This window comes from Cavia porcellus, unplaced genomic scaffold, assembly GCF_034190915.1.
Source record: "Cavia porcellus strain 051 isolate PalLab524CR breed Dunkin Hartley unplaced genomic scaffold, mCavPor4.1 scaffold_1, whole genome shotgun sequence".
Classification (NCBI taxonomy): domain Eukaryota; kingdom Metazoa; phylum Chordata; class Mammalia; order Rodentia; family Caviidae; genus Cavia; species Cavia porcellus.
The window spans coordinates 177548709-177570943 of record NW_026947484.1 but is presented as its reverse complement, the minus strand read 5'-3'; the positions used below and the strand labels follow the sequence as shown (position 1 = coordinate 177570943).

The 22235-nt window shown below is 41.0% G+C and overlaps 1 protein-coding gene across 7 annotated transcripts in view; it reads right to left on the bottom strand.

Annotated features, from left to right (window-relative positions):
- The window catches only part of Lpar1 (lysophosphatidic acid receptor 1), a 147264-nt gene extending 125349 nt beyond the window's left edge, over window positions 1-21915 (bottom strand). The window contains exons 1-2 of one of the 7 annotated variants that reach the window (XM_063260933.1): window positions 20492-20647; window positions 18844-18967 (exon numbers count right to left, since the gene is read on the bottom strand). The gene's annotated coding sequence lies outside the window, so the exon portion shown is untranslated. Of the gene's footprint in view, window positions 1-18843; window positions 18968-20458; window positions 20653-20808; window positions 20946-21387; window positions 21413-21485 lie in introns of those variants that run through there. The other 6 variants (XM_013145878.3, XM_063260943.1, XM_013145877.3 and 3 more) reach the window with 6 other exon arrangements.
- Between the last annotated feature and the right edge of the window lie 320 nt (window positions 21916-22235).

The window sequence follows — 22235 nt, the reverse complement described above, 5'->3', positions numbered from 1 at the left end:
TGTTTGGGAAGTTTTCCTTAATTATTTCTTGGAATAGTCTTTGTAGTTCCTTTGTTTGTACCCCTGCTTCTTCAATCACATTCTTTAATCTTAAGTTATAGATCCTCTTTTCATCTTCTAGCTTTTGTATTGTTACTGCTTGTTTCCTTGTTATTTTCAAAAATTTTTCCCTTTCATACTCCCACACATTGCAAAATTGTCCTCCAGTTTGGATAATGTATCCTTAGTTTCTTTCAAGCTGATTTGCCATCTTTCCATAGAGCTTTTAATTTCCTGGTGATCTCTTTGAATCTACTTCATGTGTTCTATTTTTTTTATATTCTTCATCAAATGGTTCTCTCCTTTGAGTTCCTCCCTTCTTCCATCTGTGTCTGTTTGAGGGGTACTTAGTATCTCTTTTATTAATCTTCTTATATCTTGCTTTATTTGGCTAAATGTTTCACTTTTGAACTCATCTATGAGGTCCTGAATATATCTCCTTTATGTCCACTGGCGCTGTGTCTGATATTGCATGTTTGCTGTTCTCATTCTCCTTTGTATTTACCTGTCCTGGGTCAGTGTTCTCAGGGTTGGGACCTGGGGACTTTTTGTTGTTGCTTCCTCTTCCTATCTTTTTTGCTTCTTCCAGGAGGCCCCAGTTTCTTTCTTTGTTGGTTACAATTCTTCTGAGGCACACCAGCTAGATGACTCTTCACACTGCCATATGCTAGTGAGTTGCAGATAGGGACAGCATATGCTGGCACCTCCCCTCCGGATCAGTCAAGCTGCTGTGGCCTTCACTGTATTACTTTGCTGCTGCCTCCCCTCTGGGTGGCTGCAGCTGGAGCATGGTGGTGGCAGCGGCGGCAGCAGTGGCAGCGGACTTTGCACCACCTTTCCTCTGGATTAGCGGTGGTGGGGATGGCGGTGGCAGTGGCAGTGACAGTGGCAGCGGGGCAAGGGTGGGGGTAGCCAGTACACGCTGAGTCACTATACTCCCTCCAGCCTCCCGGGGCCTGCAGCAACAGGTCTCGCCAGTGGCCCAGAGGCACCGGAGGTGGTGGCTGGAGCGCAGCAGCGTGGGGATCAGACAAGCTGCTTTGACATGCACTATATTTCTTTTGCAGGGCCTTCCCTCCAGGTCAGTCAAGCTGCTGTGGCCTGCACTGTCAGTCAAACTTCTGAGGTTTCACTGGGTTAATGTGGTTAGTGTGCCTGTCTTTCACCTTTTAAAACCTTGACCTGAATAACATGCATGCAAAGCCAAATTCACTTAGTGCTGTACTACCTATTTTGCAAATGCTAGCCAAAGTCATAAAATGTCAGGACCTTCATTTCTCTTCTACTCTCTAGAGTGAAAAGACTCCCAAACATATGCAGACCCTCGTACATGCAACACAGTGAAGCTGACAGTTAAGCGCACAGATTCACACTAACTACATGGAAATGATGCTGTGTTTTAGTTTCATAGCCTTGAATTTCCTGCTACCTAGTAATTATCCAAAATATTATCTTGTATGAGGTAGCGTACATAGGTAATATCCTCAAAGATGTCTAGTTTGCCAGTCTACATGGACTGTTGCATGCCTATCCTTGGGCAAAGCCAATGAAAGCTACATGTTTGAACTGTCTTGCTTTGGCTCCCACAGAATTACTTTTTCTGAGATAAGCTTTGGCACTGTGCCACAGACTTATACTAACATTGTTTAACTGAGCATGGTGGCACATGTCTACAATCCCAGCACTTGGAAGACTGAGACAGGAGAATCACCATGAGTTTGAGGCTAGCTTCAGCTACATAGTGAATTCAAGGCCAGCCTGAATTACACCAGGAGACCTTGACTCAAAAAATAATTAAGTAAATAAATAATTTTTAAAGTAACATTTTTAAAACTCCACTATTACATTCACTGTAGTGACTGTATTTAGAGACACTGCTCACTACTCTAAAATACACAATCATTATGTACTGCAAACATTAATTAATAAAAATTTTAGACATTTAAAAATCAAAATTTTAAAAACAGTTACAGTTTTCAAAAAATTGAAGAATCACAAATGAAATCCTCTCTCCTCCCAGCACCATGAAGAGTTATTCCCTCCTCCCCTTCTCCATTAATCCTTATCCTGGTGGGCTCCCTGGGCCACACAACTAGTTGTCCCTCCATCATGCCAACTGCTTGAAAGGGCAGTGAAGTGTTTGGCTCTTTGCCGATACACGGTCGAGACCCTGAGATGGACCCCCAGTCTCTGCTTAAACTTACATTCTCAGTTCCTCTTTCCACATTTCCTTCCTGTGTCTATTAAATTTCTTCATATTCTGAAGAAAAACACAGGTGCAATGAACTTCTAACACTGTGTATATCGCACATTATTTTCATTCATTTCTCCCCTCTACTGTTTTTGAGTTTTTGAAGACAGATCTGCATCTTACTCATCTTGCATCTCCAGGATCTAATAAGCAATCCTTAGTGAGATGTCAAATTTCTTGCATCTTATGGGACTATTTCTAGTAATGGGTAAAATAAAAAATTAACTACTGCTTACGGAAGTTCATCTATTCCCCCCTAAACATCAAAGTGGTCCCTGGCTAAGACACAACAGCAACTGAAGAAAATAAAGTTTACGGCAACAGCTGTGAAGAATGTACATTTAGTTATGACTTATTAATTATCCCTTTTGAGAGTACCTGTGTCACTTTCTGGTAATTAACCATTATTTCACAGGAGCATACTCAATCAGGAATATTCTCCCTTCAACTAATAGATGAATGCAACCAAAAAGCAAACTTTTCACGTTAAAGTCTATGCATTCAAAGAGCATAGGACCAAGGGAAGCCTGGGAGCAGATGTTCTCAGTCAGAATCCAAAAGTGTAAGTGACAGAAAGGTATTAGCACAGCAGAAAGAACATCTGCCAGTGAAGTCAGCCACCTCCAGTCAGGATCATCAAGGACAAATTATCACTAAAACATGCTCCAATCATTTCCGTGTTTTGCAAATCCACATTTCATGCATGCTGATTTCTTTCTTGAAATTTTTCTCAAACTCTGCTGTATGAAATGTGAAGTGGTATCACTGTTTGGGAAATAAATTTCATCATGTCTAGCCACAAAAATCCCTACTGTTTGAGGTAACAAATTCTGTTAAGGGAACCTACTCTGAAGAAATGCAGAAAAGACCATGCACACAATAGTGTTCATGGCAGCTCCAGAATGAAACGAAGGTCACCTCTAGGTATGATGAACCATTAAGAGAAAAGACGGGATACTGTGCTCAGCGGGATTTTAACTAGATAAATTTCACAGTAAAAATATTAAAAGAAAACATCCAATGAACTTCACAATGGCTGTCTTTAGGTGGGCATTAGAGCTACTTCTTACATTTTTGTTTTCCTCAACGAATATATATTTTTGTAAGTTAAAAAAGTGAACCTTGGGGATTTAGCTCAGCAGCATAAGCGCCTGCCTGACAAGTGTGAGGTCGTGAGTTCGATCCCTGGAACCAAAAAAAGAAAAGAAAAAAGTGAACCTTTTTAAAGTTTAGTTAAAAACCGAAAGACTTCTGGGCATGGTGTTGCATGCCTAAATCTCAGCTACCTGGGAGTCTAATGTAGGAAGGCTATAAATCAGCCTGGGCAAAGCTAGCCTGGGCAACTTAACCACACACTGTTTCAGACAGAGACTGAGACAGCTGTACAACTGACAGAAACACAGAGAGACAGAGAGACAAAGATACAGACAAAGAGACAGAGAAAGAGAACACCAAAAAATCAAACATTATCACTCTCAAATTAGTGATTTCATTCTTAGATAACCTAGACAAATTATATGGAAAGCTACAGATGCAGTATTTTTTAAGACAGCAATGATATAAGAAATAAAACTCAATATTAAAATATACTACAATTTTTAAATGAACAGTTTGACAACTTAACAGATTATTACCAATAGCCACTAAAAATATGATTCCAAATATGCTGTCATAAAAAAAAATGACTTGCAGAAACAAAAACATACATTTGTTACCTCTTGGAATAAGTAGGCTATAAAACAGACCATAATTAAAACAGGCCATAAAACCAACATGATTAAATGAAAAAATTACTCATTGGGCAACTGCAAACAGGAATGGGTTGGGATTTTTTTTTTTTATTTAAACACCATCATAACATGGTTTCAAAATAATTTTTAAAATATTTTTAATACCACATCAAGTCATATGTCACAAAGAAATAGTTTTATATGTTTTAAGGATGCTCAGTAAGATGTGCATGTGTGCGTGGGGGGCTTACCCACTGAGCTGTTCATTAAAATAGACTGAAAATGGAAAGGGAAGAGATAGGCAGAAAAGTGGCCCTGCACATTTTCCATGTATCAGAATAAGCCTGAGTAGGTCCCAAGCATCTGCCATCGATGGCTACCAGCCAGGGTTAATACTTTTTTCCTAATCAAAATTAATGAAATATTGAATCAGTCAGCTTAAACTGTCTTAACAAACCACCATCGATTATGTAGTTTAAACAGCAGAAATTTATTTCTTCACAATTCTAGTGGCTAGAAATCTGAGAACAGAGAGCCAGTGTTGCTGGTTCCCAGGGAGGGCTCTCTGTGACCTGCATAAAGGAAGATCTCACTATGAGGTCCCATGGCCTTTCCTCAGAGTATGGGTGTGGGCAAATCTTCTTCTTCTAAAACTATCAATCCTATTGGATTAGGGTCCCACTCTTACAACTTCACTTAACATAAATTACCTCCAAAAACCCTGTTTCCAAACATAAACATACTGTGGGCTCAGGCTTCAACACAGGGAAACCAGGGAGGGGTGACACCGTTCAATCCCCACCACCACAAACACATGAATGTGTTTTACAATAAATTTCTTTCAGGAATAACATATTTATACCTGGAATGAGTCCTGCTTCTAGAGAAATGATATTCAATAAGATTCCTCATCCTAATCAGATGAGGATTTGTGTTTCTTCACCCTGAGATAGCCAAATGCCTGAAAAGGAGCCAGAGCTTCTCCCTAATTCAGAGTGCCAAAGCTCCACTGAGAGTGAAGATGTCCATGAACAAGCGGAGAAGTTCAACCGATGTTCAAACACTGAAAATAAAATCTCTCCAGGTAATTTTAGACTTCTGCCTACGTCATTTCTCTCTTAAACTTAAGCAGAATGCTTTCCTCAAAGTCAGATTGCCCCATGCTTCTGCCTGGCTCTATCTGCCTTAAAGCTAATCTAACCCCACCATTCCATCCCCTTCTAACCAAACTGGTATCTAGTACTAGCCTCAAGCAACACTCATGCCCATTGCCTGCCTGGACCTTTGTATGGTCCCAAACCCTGCCTGTGCTGTGTGACTTGCCCCTGCCTTGTCTCAGATCAGGAGCCTGGAATCCTGCCAGTTTCCATGCAGTAATCAACCTAAGAAGCAGATATTCAATACCAAGTAAAGGAATGTACGCTGATGAATCAGCACTAAAACATATCAGGTAAAACCCCTACAGTCACGTGGACTCGCTGGGTAAATATGTATTATGAATGAAGAATTAGCTAGAATTCAAACTGAAAAGGCATACATCTTATTTTCTCCTTTCTACTACTAAACAAAAAGATAGGTATAATAAACTATTCATATTATAGTAAGTAAACTTTAAAGACTACAGATCTTAAATGGTAAAACTAATATTTAAATGTATTTAAATCAACAATTTTAACACAAGGGTGAGAAAAGCTAACTTGGTGGGGAAATAAGGTTATGTGTGTCAGAGAATACCAACTTTCCCTGACATATTGTCTGGTGACTATAGTTGTGTTTTAGTCATGGGTTATCTGGAGAAAAATTAGAATCAGGACATGGAGTTATGAATATTGTTTTATGATGGTCACCCAGAGTTAACACAAGAAAATGCAGGAAATCCGCGACACTAAAGACATAGAATATTTAGCCAAAGGCCTGAATCCCACAGCAATGTCCCACATGAGTCCAGATGAAGACCCAGAGCTCATGACAATGCCTCCCATGAGTCCAACTGGAGGTCTAGAGCCCACAAGAAGGACACCAGTCTTTTTTATGGATCCATGCTGGGAAGGCCCAAAGGTCAGTGGTAGAAGCTAGGAAGTCTATGCCAGCAGGGTGAAGGAGCTGTGCTGGTAGGTTGAGGTTTCTACACCTGAGCAGAGAAGTCATACCCACAACAAAGACCAGGGCTGTCCTGAAAAGCACACAGCCATCCTCAGTGACACGGAGTGCCCTGAGCTCCTCCTCTGACAAGCACAGTCGAGTACATACCAGGAAGCCAGCGTGACGAGTTCATCCTGGAGATTAAGCGGTACACGTCTTCCTCTCTGGAGCCAGGAAGCAATACTGGATGTGAGGACCAGAGCTTCTCCAGGAGAACCTAACAGCTCAAACAGCAACTCATAGGAGAATCCACAATGCCTCAACACATAGCTTCTCCTGCTCCACGTCTCTATTTATGCTGGCATAAGTAGATGTCCTCAGGTAGGACATCTACACTCAGCTCCACGCTGATGTAATCCAGCTGGTTTTAAACTGACCACCAGTTTTTAATCCATAACAGTATGTAAGTGTTTTCACCACTGAAAAAAAGGGCAATCACACAGGGTGAGAGATGTGTTAACAGACTTGCTGGTTGTGTTAATCTTCCCATAGTATGTATGTATATCAAGTCATCATGTTGTCAAATTTTTAAAACTACAATTTTACTTCAACATAATTGTCAATTATGACTCCTTAACATTGGTTAGAGAAAAAGAAAAGCTGACTTATTCTGTTCTACATATTCTGTTCTTCTATTTTTTATGAAACATTAATCTTGGACTAGCTATTAAAACTGAATTTGCTTTCTGTATGATTCCTTAGCTCTTTAAATCTCTTTGAAGTTATATCACCCACTGTTCGGTGAGTTTTTATAAATCTGGATTATACATAACTTAGATACCTCACATATTTTCCAAGCAAGCAACCAGCAGATAAATCTAATAGTTATTTTTTTCCATCTTCCTTGAACCTGAGATATTTTTTAAAAATTTAAAGTCAGATGTGGCCCAATTACAAACTGTGATTTAAGGTCTTAAAGATTGGCTCAAGAAATTCTAGTCTTCATCCATTCTTTCATGCTTTGAGCACAATCCAATGAAAAGGTGTTAATGCTATCTGATCATTACCTTAGGAGAACACAGAAGGATGCAAACATTTGGGGTTCTCCCAACATCAGTTTGAGCTTCTTGGGTGAGATTAGCCAAATGGCACAGAGACAAGTTTTTAAGACTAAATAGCCAAAACAAAGTTGAAAATCAAAAGCATACAGCCACTGAACAATAAAACTGGGGAGTGATTTGGGTAAACTGATTCCAAATCCTCTATTTTTAAGACAAGAATCCCAAAGCCTACAAAGGTTTAGTATTCTCAAGGGCTCCATGGGTAGAAGTAGGGAAACTGGCATTAATTAATGGTTTCCTGCCTCATTTCATTTCAAACTTACTTTATGAATTTCCAATTTTAAAACTTTTTTAGAACTCTTTACACAGCATTTTAAAATTGAGGGAAATGAACCCTGAAGTTATAGTGAAAATGTAAACTTGAAATAAAAATAATAGCATAGTCATAACTCTTAATAATTAAAAATCACAAATTATGAAATAACCATTTGATCCTTACTTATCAAAAGCTTTAGTCCAGTATTCTAATTTCTTATAAATTATGCAAGTCAAATAGACTGGTAACTATAATAGTCTGTTTAACCCAATGAAATCTGCATGTCCTATGTAACTATACACAACTTTGTACAACAGCTAATACAGAACAAACCTTCAATAAATGCTGGCACTTGTTAGTAATGTACTAAATGTCTGTCATACAAACTGCTTCAACAAATACCTTCACCCATCTCTTCCCAAATTCCTTTCTATAATCTGTTTGACTTTTGCCAAGAGATGGGGGGGGGTGCCACAAATAGGAAGTTGCATAAGTATAACCCCCCAAAAAATACAAGCTCATCAAACAAGAAAGGTGACCTTCCACTGGTCATTCACTTCCAGCACTGTTTTCTTTCCCTTACTCACTTCTTCCATGACTGTACAATCCCACACACACATCCCTACGTAGCCCTTCACAGCATCAACCCATCCCTGCAGACCTAACCAAATGGCACTTCCCCAAGGAAAACCTTAATCACTCCAAGTCAGATGAGGTTCCCCATTATGTTTTCCCTGTCATATGCATTAAAGATAATCAAAGCAAGAAGCTCAAAAGGCCCCAGTTGCTAATGAGAATCAAAAGAAATTATAGTGACATACAAAGCACTAACACAGATTTGTTTACAAAATAGAATCTACACTTCCATGTAATGGAAATTGAGAAGGAATAAGAAAAGCAAAAGTATACTCAGTTCTTTGATGTGCCCAGGAATGAAATTCAAAGTTATGATTTACTCTTGCTTTTGAGAATCAGAGAAACATAGCTTTATGAATGTATTTGGAAAATATAGGCAATCACCAATAAAACTAAAAAGTAAATTTGGACATTTTACAAGATACATGAGACAAAAAATATACTCAAGTAAATAAGAAAAAGGCCAAAAAGTATGGTATTAAGTGGAACCATATGAAGTTGCCATTTTTATATGTTAGCAGCAGTCAGATATCAGGAATTTTATGAGTCAACCTATCAACAATGATAATAATAATGGAAGGTAACACGTTCAGTGTACCAGGCATTTGAAAAGCATTAATTGAAAATGTGTGTGTGTGTGTGTGTGTGTGTGTGTGTGTGTGTGTGTGTGTGTTGCTTCTGCACAAATTAAGGCCTAGAGACATTGTGGAATTTATGGCCACGCAGCTAAGAATTGGTGGAAAAGGCCTTAAAATAAGGCGCTGCCTCAAAACCAGTGATCTTTCCAGAAGTATAGTACGTTTTGCATCAAAAAAAAAAAATCATATGTATCATTTGTAACAATAAATCTTTTTTAAAAAGGTAATGTTTCCCTATTGAAAGGTATTTCAAAACAAAATCTAATTAAATGTTGCTTACCAGCAGATATATGAAGTAAAACACCACCAAAAGTTTAACATCAGAAGCACCAATGAAATCATTTCAGACAAATATAAAAAAGAAAAAACAAAGAGAATTGGCAGTATTGATATCAGCCAAAAACAATGCAATTGCAAATGCACAGAGGGTCCTTTTATATTAATAAAAAAAAATAACAAAGGCCTAATTGGAACCTTTATGTATTTTATATTGTTATTTAACACAGAAATTGTTACAAAGAAATCAACAGAAGCCTATTTGTAGAGACATACTAAAGAACTGTTATTAGTCTACAACAACTCAAGTAGAAAACAGGGCAATGAGTATGAGACTAATAATAGTGTGCTGACCAAATAACAAACATACATTGTATTTTTGTTTTTTTTTGTTTGTTTGTTTGTTTTTTGTCTTTTTCGTTTTTATCGGTACCAGGGATCGAACTCACGACTGCCTGCTTGCAAGGCAGGTGCTTATGCCGCTGAGCTAAATCCCCAGCCCCTACTTTTTACCTATAGAAAGCCATGCCCTCTTTAAGGGAATATACGAAACAGAAACCCTTAATCTAAGAAGTAGATGTCTGTTCCCTAAATGCTTGGAAAGAGAATGGTTTTCTATAGGTGACAAGTACAATAATGCAAGTTCACTTACCAGAATGGACAAAACCAACAATCAATGTAAAAGTTTATGTGTGTAAAGCACCTACAATAAAGCAACCTTCAGCCAACTCATACTAAACCACTAGCAGCATTTCCAGTGAAGTAAGGTATTAAAACCTTTTATTTTCCATGCACTTTTAAAATTTACAGGTCATTATGATGCCCATTCTGGTTGACTATTATCTTCTTTTAAAGCCCTGTAATGTCTCCAATGTTTTGGTTTTATTCTTTACTGTTTTGTTCAATTTTATTATAACTGAGGATATAGGCAATTCTTTTTAAGATAGCAAGAGGCAGTATGGTAACCAATACATTACATTATGTTTTTACATTATGTATTATGTCCATCCTTTTGATTTGACTGACTCTGTCCTGTTATGTCACATTTGGTTTTACTCTCTTCAAAAAAAAGTAATAAGAGCTGTGGGAGTAATAAAACCCAAAATGTGTAATTGTCATTGTACAAAAGAAAGGAAAAGAAAGTCTCTAAAGGATATAACTGCATATATATTTAAGTGTATAGGATAGATAACCATATTACTGAGTTTTGTTAGAGCATTGAACAAAACTGTTTGCAGTCTCACTGCTTGAGAGTCCACTTTGTATACTTTGGTTTTGTGGCTTGAACAACTATTTCTAAGATAATGATATGCAATCCATTAACTAGTGATTTCCTACTGTTTATTCTTTCTGAAATTTGTATGACGTGTACCCTTTTTCTGTTTTTTTTTCTTTTTCTCCTAAAATAAAATTTTAAAAAATTTACAGGGATTCATATTAGCATAAAACAGAATTAAAACTAGCCCCATTTCTTTTAAAGTGCCATCTTCAGATGTAAAATTGCTCCCTCCTCATTGACTGAGTCAAAAACAAAAATATATTGAAAATGAAACACTGACCACTGAAGGTGCCAACATAGTTGATAAATTTCTGTCCTTATATAATTTCATTTAAACAATGACCTAAGTTCAACTCAAAATATGAGAACCAAAGTTGTAGTATTTTCTTGATTCTTCTGTTTGTCATAAACCAGTCTTCTTCCTCTTCCATCCTCACCTCACAGGTTCATTTAGCAAACTGGACTCACCCTTGTCGGGTCAGAGATACTTTACTCATCCTCCTAGACAAGGTCAAGAGTCACCTGACCTTAGACTCTTTTAGGCCACTCTGCTCCTCTCCCTAATTTCAATCACAAGGAGGCAGATGCTCAATGGGCATCTCTTTCACTGGATCACATGTCTCGTAAAGTCAAGACTTTACATGATTCATTATATTTTACTTAGCAGATGATAAACTTCCATTTCATTCATTCAAATATTGATCAAGGATAGTTTGTTCAGGTTTTTTTGACTTAAAACTTTTGATTTGTACAAAGCAATGGGAAAACAGCAGAAAATAAAACAGAAATTCAAAAAGAAATCCTTGCCCTCATTTGATACTAGAAGTTAAGTTCAATGACAAAGAAGAAATGTATCAGGAAAGCTGCAGAAACAGGAAAGATCAGGCAATCTTAAATGTAGGAGCTAGAAGGCTTCAACCAGAAGGTAGAAACCTTTAAGGCAGAAAAATGATAATATATATCTATGAAAATAATGCTCTAGACCGAGCAGACAGTGGATGACAAAGATGAGAAACCACAGTGGCTGTGCAGGCTAGCTCACCGTGAAGACTGTAAGACTGGAACTCTGAGAACTTAGGCACCAAAAGAGGGGCAGAAAAACAAAGCCCTCAATATAACACACGTTACATATTGTGAAAACTCTGCAGTTCTTAGAAACTCAAAGTGAAAAATTTTAACAGCATGTGTACAAGCATAATGCTATTAAATATACATTTCTAAATTGCAAGAAATTAGGCCAAAATGGAATACAGAAGTTATTATTGAGTGGTAGAACTACAAATGGCCTCCTGTACAGTCCAAATGTTCCAAAGTGAACATGTATTTACTGTCTTTGCTACTAAATGGAAATGAGCATAATCTTGAATTATAAAGGCTTAGCAAGAAGAATAAACTGTGTTGTCTCACTTGCAAGAATTCATGCCAACACTGTTATCTAAAATGCAAATTAATTCTTAACTACAAGCAAGTGAATAACAAAGTTGTACTGTATCCTACTTTTTACCTTCACTGGGCAATTAAAGTTTAAAATGACTTACTGGACTTGTAAAATCTCTATGCTGATGAAGTTTCTCAAAATGTGGTCTTTAGGTTACTGCAATTTCCAAAGCTTTCCTGAAAAGTCTATTTGTCTTACAGTAACGCTAGCAATATGAAACTCACTGCTCTTAGTTCTATAGTAAATTAAAACTATATTTGCAATTCTCTTTAGCCCGCCAATCGCTGCCAACCTCACAAAAATTTTAAGGGTACTATGCAGATAAGAGCAGCTGCAGTGGATGGTCCCAGGGATATTTTTTCCACCCCGAAAGAACATTACACTGAAATCCACACCATTGCCTTTATATCATCCGAGAACCAGCTCAGCAAGAGAAGCCACAGTAGATATTTTAACCATCAGCTGAAGAAAAAGCACCTAAAGAGTTGAACCAAGTCTTTTCCTTGTTAAAACACTGAATATGTCACTCTTCTCACTCGTAAGAGTTCTCTCTAGCTAATCACATGCATTTCAGTGGCATTCACATGTAAAAACTGTTCAACATGCAATTAGTGTTAAATTCTAACTCAACTTAACCTTAAATTTCTAGTTACCAGCTGAACATCCGTCCTGTTTTATACATGTCTGAAACTAACATCACTGCAACAATCTTCATACCCTTGTGTCCAACCACAAATGGAATCAACATCCCCCCTGCCTTTTTTGTACCCAGAACCTTCCACAATCTTGAAGACTATCTCCATGTGTACCACAACTCTCTGCCAGAAAACAAACTCCAGGCCCCCATGCCCAAACGTGTCACTCCTATGTCCACCTGAGCCTTCCTTAGTGCCCCTCAAAATAGAATGAGCTTCTGCATAGAACTGAAGCCAGCATCCTACTGCAATGGCCATCATTCCCTACTCCGAGGCTGATTTACCCTCTCCATCCAGCCACATCTACATGCAGACAGCTTTGTTTAAAACTTGGTTTACAGTATTAACCACTGTCTGCCTCATCTTAGTCATCTGTATCCATGTGTCTTCATGTTTATAAACTACTCAAGGCAGAAACCATGCTTCTTTGGTTGTTAGTTTTTTGCATTTTTTTTTTTTTTTGGTCTTTTTCATGTTCTCAGCCAAGGATGAGGACACAGAAGCATGCCAAGATATCAGTTGCAAGAAACTGAATTGACAGTCTCATAAGCGACCAAAGAATGATCCTACTGAATTTGGAAAAATCAGTCATCTTGCCTTAGTCTTTAAACCTTTGCATCTCTGTGCCTTCTCAGAAAGTAATGCAAGCAGTTCTCTGTGCAACTACAATAAATAGTGGAGACACAATGAATGCCTCATTTTCTTGACATGACAAAAGTCCTTCTCCCAACGAATCACAGTCCATGAAGGCAAAGCAGCCCCTTAACAAAAGGCAGTTCTGTTTCAGCTGTGTTACTCCCTTAGTAAGAATACGTCATCCTTATCATCTTCTGATTACAGACCTCTGGGGGAGCGGGGCCTTCTCTCAGTGCTCCCACAATGAAACCTGCCTAGAATGACTAACCCCGCCTACCTGCTCTACAAGTGGTTGATATGCCTTCCACTCACGCCTTGTTTTCTACCTAACAAAAGGCTCGCAGATGCTAAACCTGTGTCCAAAACTCCCCTCCTCCCCTTGCCTGAGCCCCACATGCAGCAGTCCCTGTGGAAATAACAGTCTCTGTAAATATATGTGTCATCTTGACTGTCATGCAGTAGGAAGTTTTCTTACTTCCTATTCATAACGACCAGACATTCATATCACTCTGACAAAAAGTCTTAATTGAGCAGTATCACGCTGCCCCAATTCAAGAAGAGCCTGTGCTGGCCTTTCTAGCTTCAGACTTCCTACTCTCAATAGCAGCCTCAGGTACAGCCTCTCTAAAACAAGGAAGAATAGAGCCAAGTGCAGACACACACGTTCAAACATGTATTTGAGTACATGACAACATAAATACACATAGTTCTCTAGGTTTGCGTAAGCAAAAAACAAGAATGGAAGGCTAGGACGTAGGATGTAGCTCAGTGACAGAGAGCCTACCAGGCAAGACAAGATCCTGAGTTTAATTCCTGGTACAAAAAAAAAGAATGGAAGGCCATGTAACAAACAGATAAAAGGATCACATTAGATAAATAAGGAGATTATTCCATATACTATAGACACACCTGGATCTATAGTGTTTAAATCATTATAGCAACCCCGATTTTTACCAAACAATGCAGCTACCTTCTTCTGCTGGAATGCTTCCTGCAGGGTCTGTATTTTTCAGTGACAAGAACATAAGTAAAATGCATGAACAAAAGGCACAGCATAGCCATAGCATGACCTCGAAATAAATCTGACTTCCCATAAACACCAGATTAGGCTTTTTTTCCCTAGGAAGTAGGCCATAAACTGAAGATAGACACTGAAACACACGTAGAGTCAAATGCAAGAATAGCCAAAGTGAGATGGAAGCCAGCCAAGCTTATAGATAAAACACAGCTGTGTTGATCTCTGGATTCTTACAGCTAACAGGTAAATCCTGGCAAAACAGTATAAAGTTTGTAAAATGAAAGTGAGAATACCAGGTTCTGTCTCCTACAGGGGAAAAGCTATGTGAAACACTGAGACTGAAAACACTGAGACTACTTTAAAGAAAAAGTTCTTCAAATTGAAGACTGATTCAAGAGACATATCCCCATATTGAAAAGCATTTCCAAAAACCCTCAGTCATCAACATAATATGAGAGCATGCAAGCTCCATGACAGAAGAGGCCTTACCTGTCTCATTTTCTACTCCTCTCCCATACACAGTGGCTGCTCAACAAATACCTATCAAATGTGGATTGAATGATGAATGAATAATACAAAAAACTCAAGAACATGTCAGTGAAAACCAGTATTGGCCAACAGATTGTATCAGTTCTTATTCCTACTTTAGAGATGCAGAAAGAAAAGTGCTTTGATCCTTTCAGCCACAGCAAAACTGGAAAGAGAAAACCTCCTGATCCCCTCTGTTTACGGTTCCTTTTTCCTCTTCTGGGCTGGATTTATCTCCTCGGCTCCTTCCAAGTCCCAGTCTTCTAGTTCTCTCCCTGACCTCCAGGATCAGGAGTTCTGCCTACCCCACTCCCTGCTCCCACAGTGCAGGAGTTTACCTCTCTCATCCTCTTCTTGCACTGAGTTGTGATTATCTGTTAATGAACCTGTGGGCCCTTTTTGAAGGGCAGGAACCCTACTTTATCTGTCCTAGTTCCTAGCACATTGCCTGGGGTGGCAAGCAGTTAAACTAAAGTACTCCCAAGGTTGGACAGAACACGTTTTCTCTGTCCCTCATTCGATTCTCCTACCAAAGAGCCAGAAATATCCATCCTTCTATGAGGGCAGGATTTCAGAATGCCTGCCATTAAGGATTGGTCAAGGGGAGCTACTTGGACATAGGGAAAGAAAACTGAGGATAGCAGATGCCCACAATGCCTAATCTAGCCCACGATTTCAACATTTAAGACGCAACAGTTGCAGGGTTGGAAATTCACCCTAAGCAAGGACACACAGCCAGGCATTACTAGCCAAGCTTTCTGTTTTTCATTTAGAAAGAGGCTGGTTTTGAAATCATTTTTCTTTATTTCCACAGTACAAGCACAACCTGATCTACCTCATTCAGATTTGGGAGCAAGGGGTTACCGGCTCATTCAGATTTGTATATGTTTGTTTTAGCACTGGACTAAAAAGTCTGCCCTGTCATTATAATACTTTTTTAAAACAGTACCACAAAAAGAAAATAAATTAGAAAATCCATGGATGTGGCAAAATAGTCCCCTTTCATTTCTGGGGGAAAAAATTGAATTTTATTTGAACTTCACGATTAAAGTTTCTGTAGCACTGACCAGATGATAGAGGCTAACATCCAAGTATTACTACAGTTTCCCTTGGCCTCTCCTAGCAAGTCAATAATACATGAAATCATACTAACTTACTAAGGAATTTAAATACAATCCCCGCCCACAATCCTCCATCCTTCTGCACCCCTTGATAATCTGTATCTTCCTAAGAAAAGTATACAGTACTAACATAGGGGTCCTTCATCTTAACTAATTTAATTTTAAACATGCCAAACCTGAGTTCCTTTCCAGAAGGTTAAAAAAAAAAAAAAAAGCTAGGGTAATCTTCATTCAAACTATATCCAGAAGAAAGTAAAAAGAAGATAATTTAATGCTTAATAATTATCTGTCTCCTTAATAGTTTAGCATTTCAGATTCACGGGCTTCACCTAAACCAGCCCACCTTTGGCATGGAGCTGAAAAACCTATTCATTCCCACCTAAAACACAGTCTTTGGGGTTGCAGATGGAACCTAAGAGCTGCCCAAATGCATCCCATAGAGCAATGCTGGCGAACCTTTTAGAGATGAGTGCCCAAACCGCAACCCAAAACTCACTAATTTATCATACAGTGCCAACATTGCAACTAAACCTGAATACTGAAGTTTTAGTTTAGAAAAAAATAACTCATACATTAACATCTTTTGTCTTAAAAGAAAAAACAAATGTGTGCCATAGGTTCACCACCACTTGCCACAGAGATTCTTCTTGAACATAATGAGCTAAATACTTCAGCTCCAGGATTTTTAAAAAGAAGGGAGGAAAAAATTTTTAAAGAACTATTACTCTAAAGGAACAAGTAAGCTACTTCTGTTGAAGGTTAAACTTCATAAAAGATTCTCAGGATTCTACCCACCCCCAAATCCTTTAGAGGGGCATTAACCCTATTTCCAAACTAATCTCACTGTGATTCTTTCTCTCACTGCTGCAAATAGTCAGCCACTGTGATTAAATATAATATACAACATAAACAAGATCACCAGGTGTCAGAAGAGTCATGTTTAAATTAGCATTAACCAATAAACCCTTCCCTAAGCAAAAAACAGAAAGGAAGGAAGGAAGGAAGGAAGGAAGGAAAGAAAGAAAGAAAGAAAGAAAGAAAGAAAGAAAGAAAGAAAGAAAGAAAGAAAGAAAGTAGGTTGGTTGTATGGTCAGCCCTGTGGCCGCAGAATGAGCTCAATACCCATGCTCAAAAGGCCCCAGAAGGCTCAGATACAATGCTGTAGCATCAACAATTGTTTGCCTACATTAAATTTCTCCAAAATTCAAAGAGAACTACTAATTTCGAGGGAATAGGAGAGTGTAAATTCATATACTAGTTTATTTTAAAATCTCAATATAATAAAACTGAATAAACTGGCAACCAAGTTCGAGAGCACACTCATCCCTCAATCATTGCATCCTCCCTCTGATCCAAAATACGTTACTCCGTTTCTTCTTGCATCTTGAGGTCAAATAATACTCCCCCTCCCGCCATGTAGCACACATCCTTGAAATGGCATCCACGTTTTCCTATAATTGACCACCTTACAACTTTCAGCTTTCAACACTGGGGCTTCTGACTATGTCCACCTCCAGAGAATAAGTCTTCAATCTCCCACCGCACATCTCTAAAGAGATCCTTCAAGTTGTGTGTGAATGTCTGCCAAAGTCGGAACTTAACTTTCCATTCCTCAGCAGGCCAAGGTTCTGACACCTCACAATTGCCCCACAATTAGGCTCTGTGACACATATCCATGCCTATTCAGGATAAAAGGTCTGACTGAAACATACAATGAACATATGACATGAGGTTTTTTATTTATTACAGTAAAATATTTCCCCTCAATTCCAACACACTTATCCCTTTATTCTTGCCAATTTCTAAAACAATTCTAGAAGTCCTCTTTTGTGAATGTCTTTAGTTGTATTGTCATGGCTACCTAGATGTCCTGAATCAATTAAAAACATTTACCTTTCATGGCCATTTGGACTTTGGAGAAGATACAGAAGCCTCTTGGGGCCAAATACCATGAATAAGGTGGAGCAGGCCACCTCACAGTGTTTTTAGAAACCTGCCTTTCCGGCTGGATAGCACTCAGCAGCAGCATTCACTGTATTTTTTGGTCGCACGTCCTGAAGAAACTCACAAAAGAAGACTTGCAGAACTGCTTCAGAAGTGGCAAAAATGATTGGAAAGTATGTCTGATTCAAAGGGGAAAATTGGGGAGGAAGGGTAATACAATGTCTTTATTGTAATACATTTTTAAATGTAAATATTAACTATATATTTCTTTTTTGGACTGTATATTTCTATCACACCTTGTATACTACACTTAGCTGCATCTTTCCCCTGGTTTGCAGCTCTTTCCAAAACTTTTCATCATCCTTGCATCTGTTACAATAGAAAGAACCCGACGCCTACTTATCAAATTAAAAATTTCCTCTTTTCCCTACTAAGATCTTTAATAGCTCAGCATGAGATACTTAAATAACACAATAGGCACACTAGGAGCAACATGATTTGTAAAAAGTGAGAAACCAAACAATAATAAAGTGCTGATTTAACAAGCCAGAGCAGACTTCAAGACTAAACCAAGAGTTTATGCTTGAATTTTTAATAGATTGCACTTTATTTTTAAAATAAATCATATTCCTTAAGTGTGAGGGCAGACTGATGCCAAAAAGAAAGAAAGAAGAATGAATGGATGGAGAAAGGAAAGGAAGAAGAGAAGAAATGAGAGAAGGAAAAAAAGAAGGGAAGGGAAGAGAAGAGGGAGAGGGGAGGGGGAAGGGGAAATTAAAGAGCAGTAAGACAGATCACACACTAAGCAAAAAGATTAAAAAGCAAAGTCAAATTTAATTTCAAAAGTGCTGTGATTTGGTGAATATTGAAGCTTCCCAGAGAAAATGATACAGTGTATTCTGCCCAGATTGGGACTTTTCTTACCAAGTATTTTAAATTATCTTGTCCCCCAAAATCACTAACTTCAAACAGAATGTCACTGAGTATCAAAAAGACTTAGCAATTGAGATTACTTTTGAATGTTCCAAGAGATGGAATAGTAGATTTAATAAAAGTTTAAAAAGTCGATGGCATAATTTGGGGGATGAAATCAATTTACATTTTGGAAAATATTAGCTTTAAATGAAAGCAAGTTTCAAAAGGGCTGTCACTTACATTGCCACTTCGTAGGTTTTTTGCCCGTTTCTCAAAGGGACACTGGGAGTACACAAGGTGTCCACACCTCTGGGCAGCAGCTGTTTCCTGAAGAAGATGTAAATCTCAACTTGGTCCAGGATACCTAGCAAAGGTCAGACGACACGGATCACCTTGACCTCGTGTCAAATTTAAGGCCAAGCAGGCGCAAGTGTTAAGAAGAGGAGCAGGAGACTTGTCAGAGGAAAGGAAAGTATTATTGACTCCCTTGTGCAGGACGAGAGGCACAAAGAAAAGAAACAAACAGAAGAAATCAATTCCCTGACTGCTCGTTCTTTCTCCTCCAGACATCCCGTTGGAGGATGTTGGAATTTTTCCATCTTATTTTTTTGGCTCTGTTGTCCTATTTCCCTTTCCTTTTCTTCCTTTCTACTGTTCTATCACAGCAAACCATCCACCAGCTTCTAGTAATTGAAGAACTGGAAAGAAAGAACAGTAAAAATTATCAAAAGTCTCCATTATCCAGATGAGGACACCGAGACCAGCAGCTGACCCGAAAGACGAAGGTTGCACCGCTAGGGGACGCTGTGCGCAAGGGGCCGGGTTCCTGACAACCCACTCTTCCAGCCTAGCTACTAGATCTCAGGAGGCCATTCTCTTATGTATTTAGTCCCAAAGTACATGGAATCAAGAAAAAAAAATCACTGTTAATAATGTATTTTGGAAAATCAAGGGCAAAAGCAAGTAGGTGACGTGTGTGTGTGTGTGTGTGTGTGTGTGTGTGTGTGTGTGTTTGAACGCAGTTTTAGTTTGGTTCCCAAAACTGGAGGTCTAATACATATTCCTTTTCCTTGGCTTTCATCTCATCTGACGAGGGAATAATTTCTGAACAAGAAGTTAGCCGTTTTCCAAGGGCTGAGCCTCCCTTTAACCAGAACTGCAAGCTTTGATTCAAAGACTTTGGCTTCACAGTTAGACTGGCTGAGCAAAGGATGGCTATGCAAAAAGTGAAAACAGACTGTTAAGAACCAGAGGAATAGAGGATTTTGCTTTAATAACTAGTTAAGTTTTCAATATGTAAGTTTACCAATGGGAATCTACTCCAATAGGAAAGAAGACATTCATAGTGGAACTTTCACAAGTCAGCATGCAACTGGAAACCCACATTTACGAAAAAATCCAGAGATTTCATCAAAAAGGAAAAGAAAGAAGCAGCAGCAAAGAGCAACAACCTCAGGCCCCACATTTGGAGGCACTAACAAGTCCTTGATGCCACGACTCTTAAACATCAAAGGCTAAATAAAGGGCAGACAGCAAAGAAAAACCGAGAAGAAAGTTTAAATTATTCCCAACAAATTAGTCCCGCAGGAGTCCAAGGAGTCCATCCATTCAAAGCCATCAATGCAAAGCCAGGTCCCTCCCTTGACTTGCACTCCCGGGTACTTGCTAAGCGTGTTCGGCAGTTGCACAGAAACTGAAAAGTCGTCAGCCCTCGGATGCCAGAGCTGCCAGCGATAAGCCAGCTGTACCGGAGCCCTGCGCTCCCGGGACGTCCCGCCGTTCACGTCCCCCGGGACGCGGCACTTCGCTAGCCCTCCCGCTCCCCACCAGACCCGGGTACTCAGAAGCCACCTACGTGTCACTCGGGTGGGCCCCGAGGCTCACTGACCTGGCCAGGGGACAGCAGGGCCGGTGGCCCCGGAGGCTGCGACAACTTCCCTGGCAGGGCTGGGTCCACCGGTTGGTGAGGAAGGCGAGGAGAGCCTCGCTCCCGCAGGCCGCCTCGCACGCGCGCACACCCACTCGGCGGAGCAGGGCGCGCGCTCACTCTCGCACTCGCACCCGCACCGGCGCGCGCGCACGGCCACAAAGCAGCCTGCGGTGGGACCGGGCGGTGGAGCGCCGCGCTGGGATGCCGCGCCGTCTCCGCGGCGGCCACTGGCTGCGCGCCCAAGGGCGCCTCCCGAGCCGCGCCCGCCCCTTTACCTGCGCCCGCCGCTGCCGCCGAGGGTCCCGCTGCGCACCCCGGGCTGGCTTCGGGCGGCCCCCGCCCCGGGCTTGCGGAACGCGGCCCCCCGCCTGCCCCTGGGCGGTCGCCCAGAGCTGGGCCGCCCACCCCGCCGAGGTCCCGGGCTTGGCCGGGAAGCCGAAGAGGGCTCCGCCGGGTCGGGCAGCCCAAATCCGAGAAGCGACCGGCAGGGCGAGCCACGACTGGAGAAGCGCCGCCGCCGCCTGGTCCCTTCGGCTCCGGCTGCCGCGAGTTGGCAGCGCAGCGGCGGCCAGGGAGGGGGCGCGAGGGAGGGCCGAGCAGGCAGCACAGACGCCAACCGCCTTTCTTCTTCTCCGCCTTTCTTTTCTGCTTGCTCCACGTAGCACAAGTCCAGCTCCTGCACCCCGGACTCCCTCCCTAGCTGGCCCCTTACCTGTGTGGCGCCCCCAGCCCCCCGGCCTCTGCGCTCCCCTCCCCCATTCATTGGCTGGACTTCCCGCCGCGGCTGCAGGTCGCCAGGCGTAGGGGAGCTGGTGGAGGTGGGGGCGCGCTAAGCCTCCCATTCATTATCTTACCGACTCTCTTCTTCCCCTACACACAGCCGAGATCAGACACACGCACCGCGGAACAGTGGCCGTGTTTTCGCCACCACCCCCACCCCTCCTGCTCTCACCCTTGGTCGCCACAGCTTTGTGGGATTCCGGTGAGCTCCCCCTCACGTTGCATTTTCATTTTATCACGTTTCTCTTTCCCACTTGAAACACTCTGGGAAACATGGTGGGGCCCGCAAAACTTTCGGAGCAGTTTTGGCGCAGTTTCCAAACTTTCCAGAAGTTGCAAAGTTTCTCCCATCGCAGTCTAGATTGGAGGCTGCTATAAAGGTGTGTGTTCTGGTTCTGATTTATCAACTGACATGAGCTGCACGCAGATCAAAGCAAGTGTGGCGCTCTGCTCCCCCAGTCCTCCAGATCCATGATTATAAATTTCTCTTCCGCTTTCCCAGTGAAACTTTGCAAGTGCAAACTATCAATTTTAGTGAGAGTGATTAAGGGAGGGAAAAGCACACCTGGAGGTGTGGGCGGGAGCGGAGCAGTACCAAGGCCCAGGGATCATTCTCAGGGGAGTGGCAGCGGCACGGATTTGCCAGGTCCTATAGCAACGCTCAGTCACTGGCAGTGGGGGCCTCCAGCCGCGCCTTCGCACCCACCCACTTCCCACCCCTGGCTCTCCGGGGTTTCCGCAGTGCTCAGAATTCTCTCCTCTCACTCCACCGCCTAGGCCAGCTCACAAAGCTGCTGCAGAGAGTAAAAGCTCAATCTGCTGTCGCCTGCTGTGGGACTTAGGAAGGCCAGCAGCACTGATAGAATGAACCCACCTACGAAGGGGTGGGAGGCAAGGAGGGAGGCCGCTGCATTGATACTGG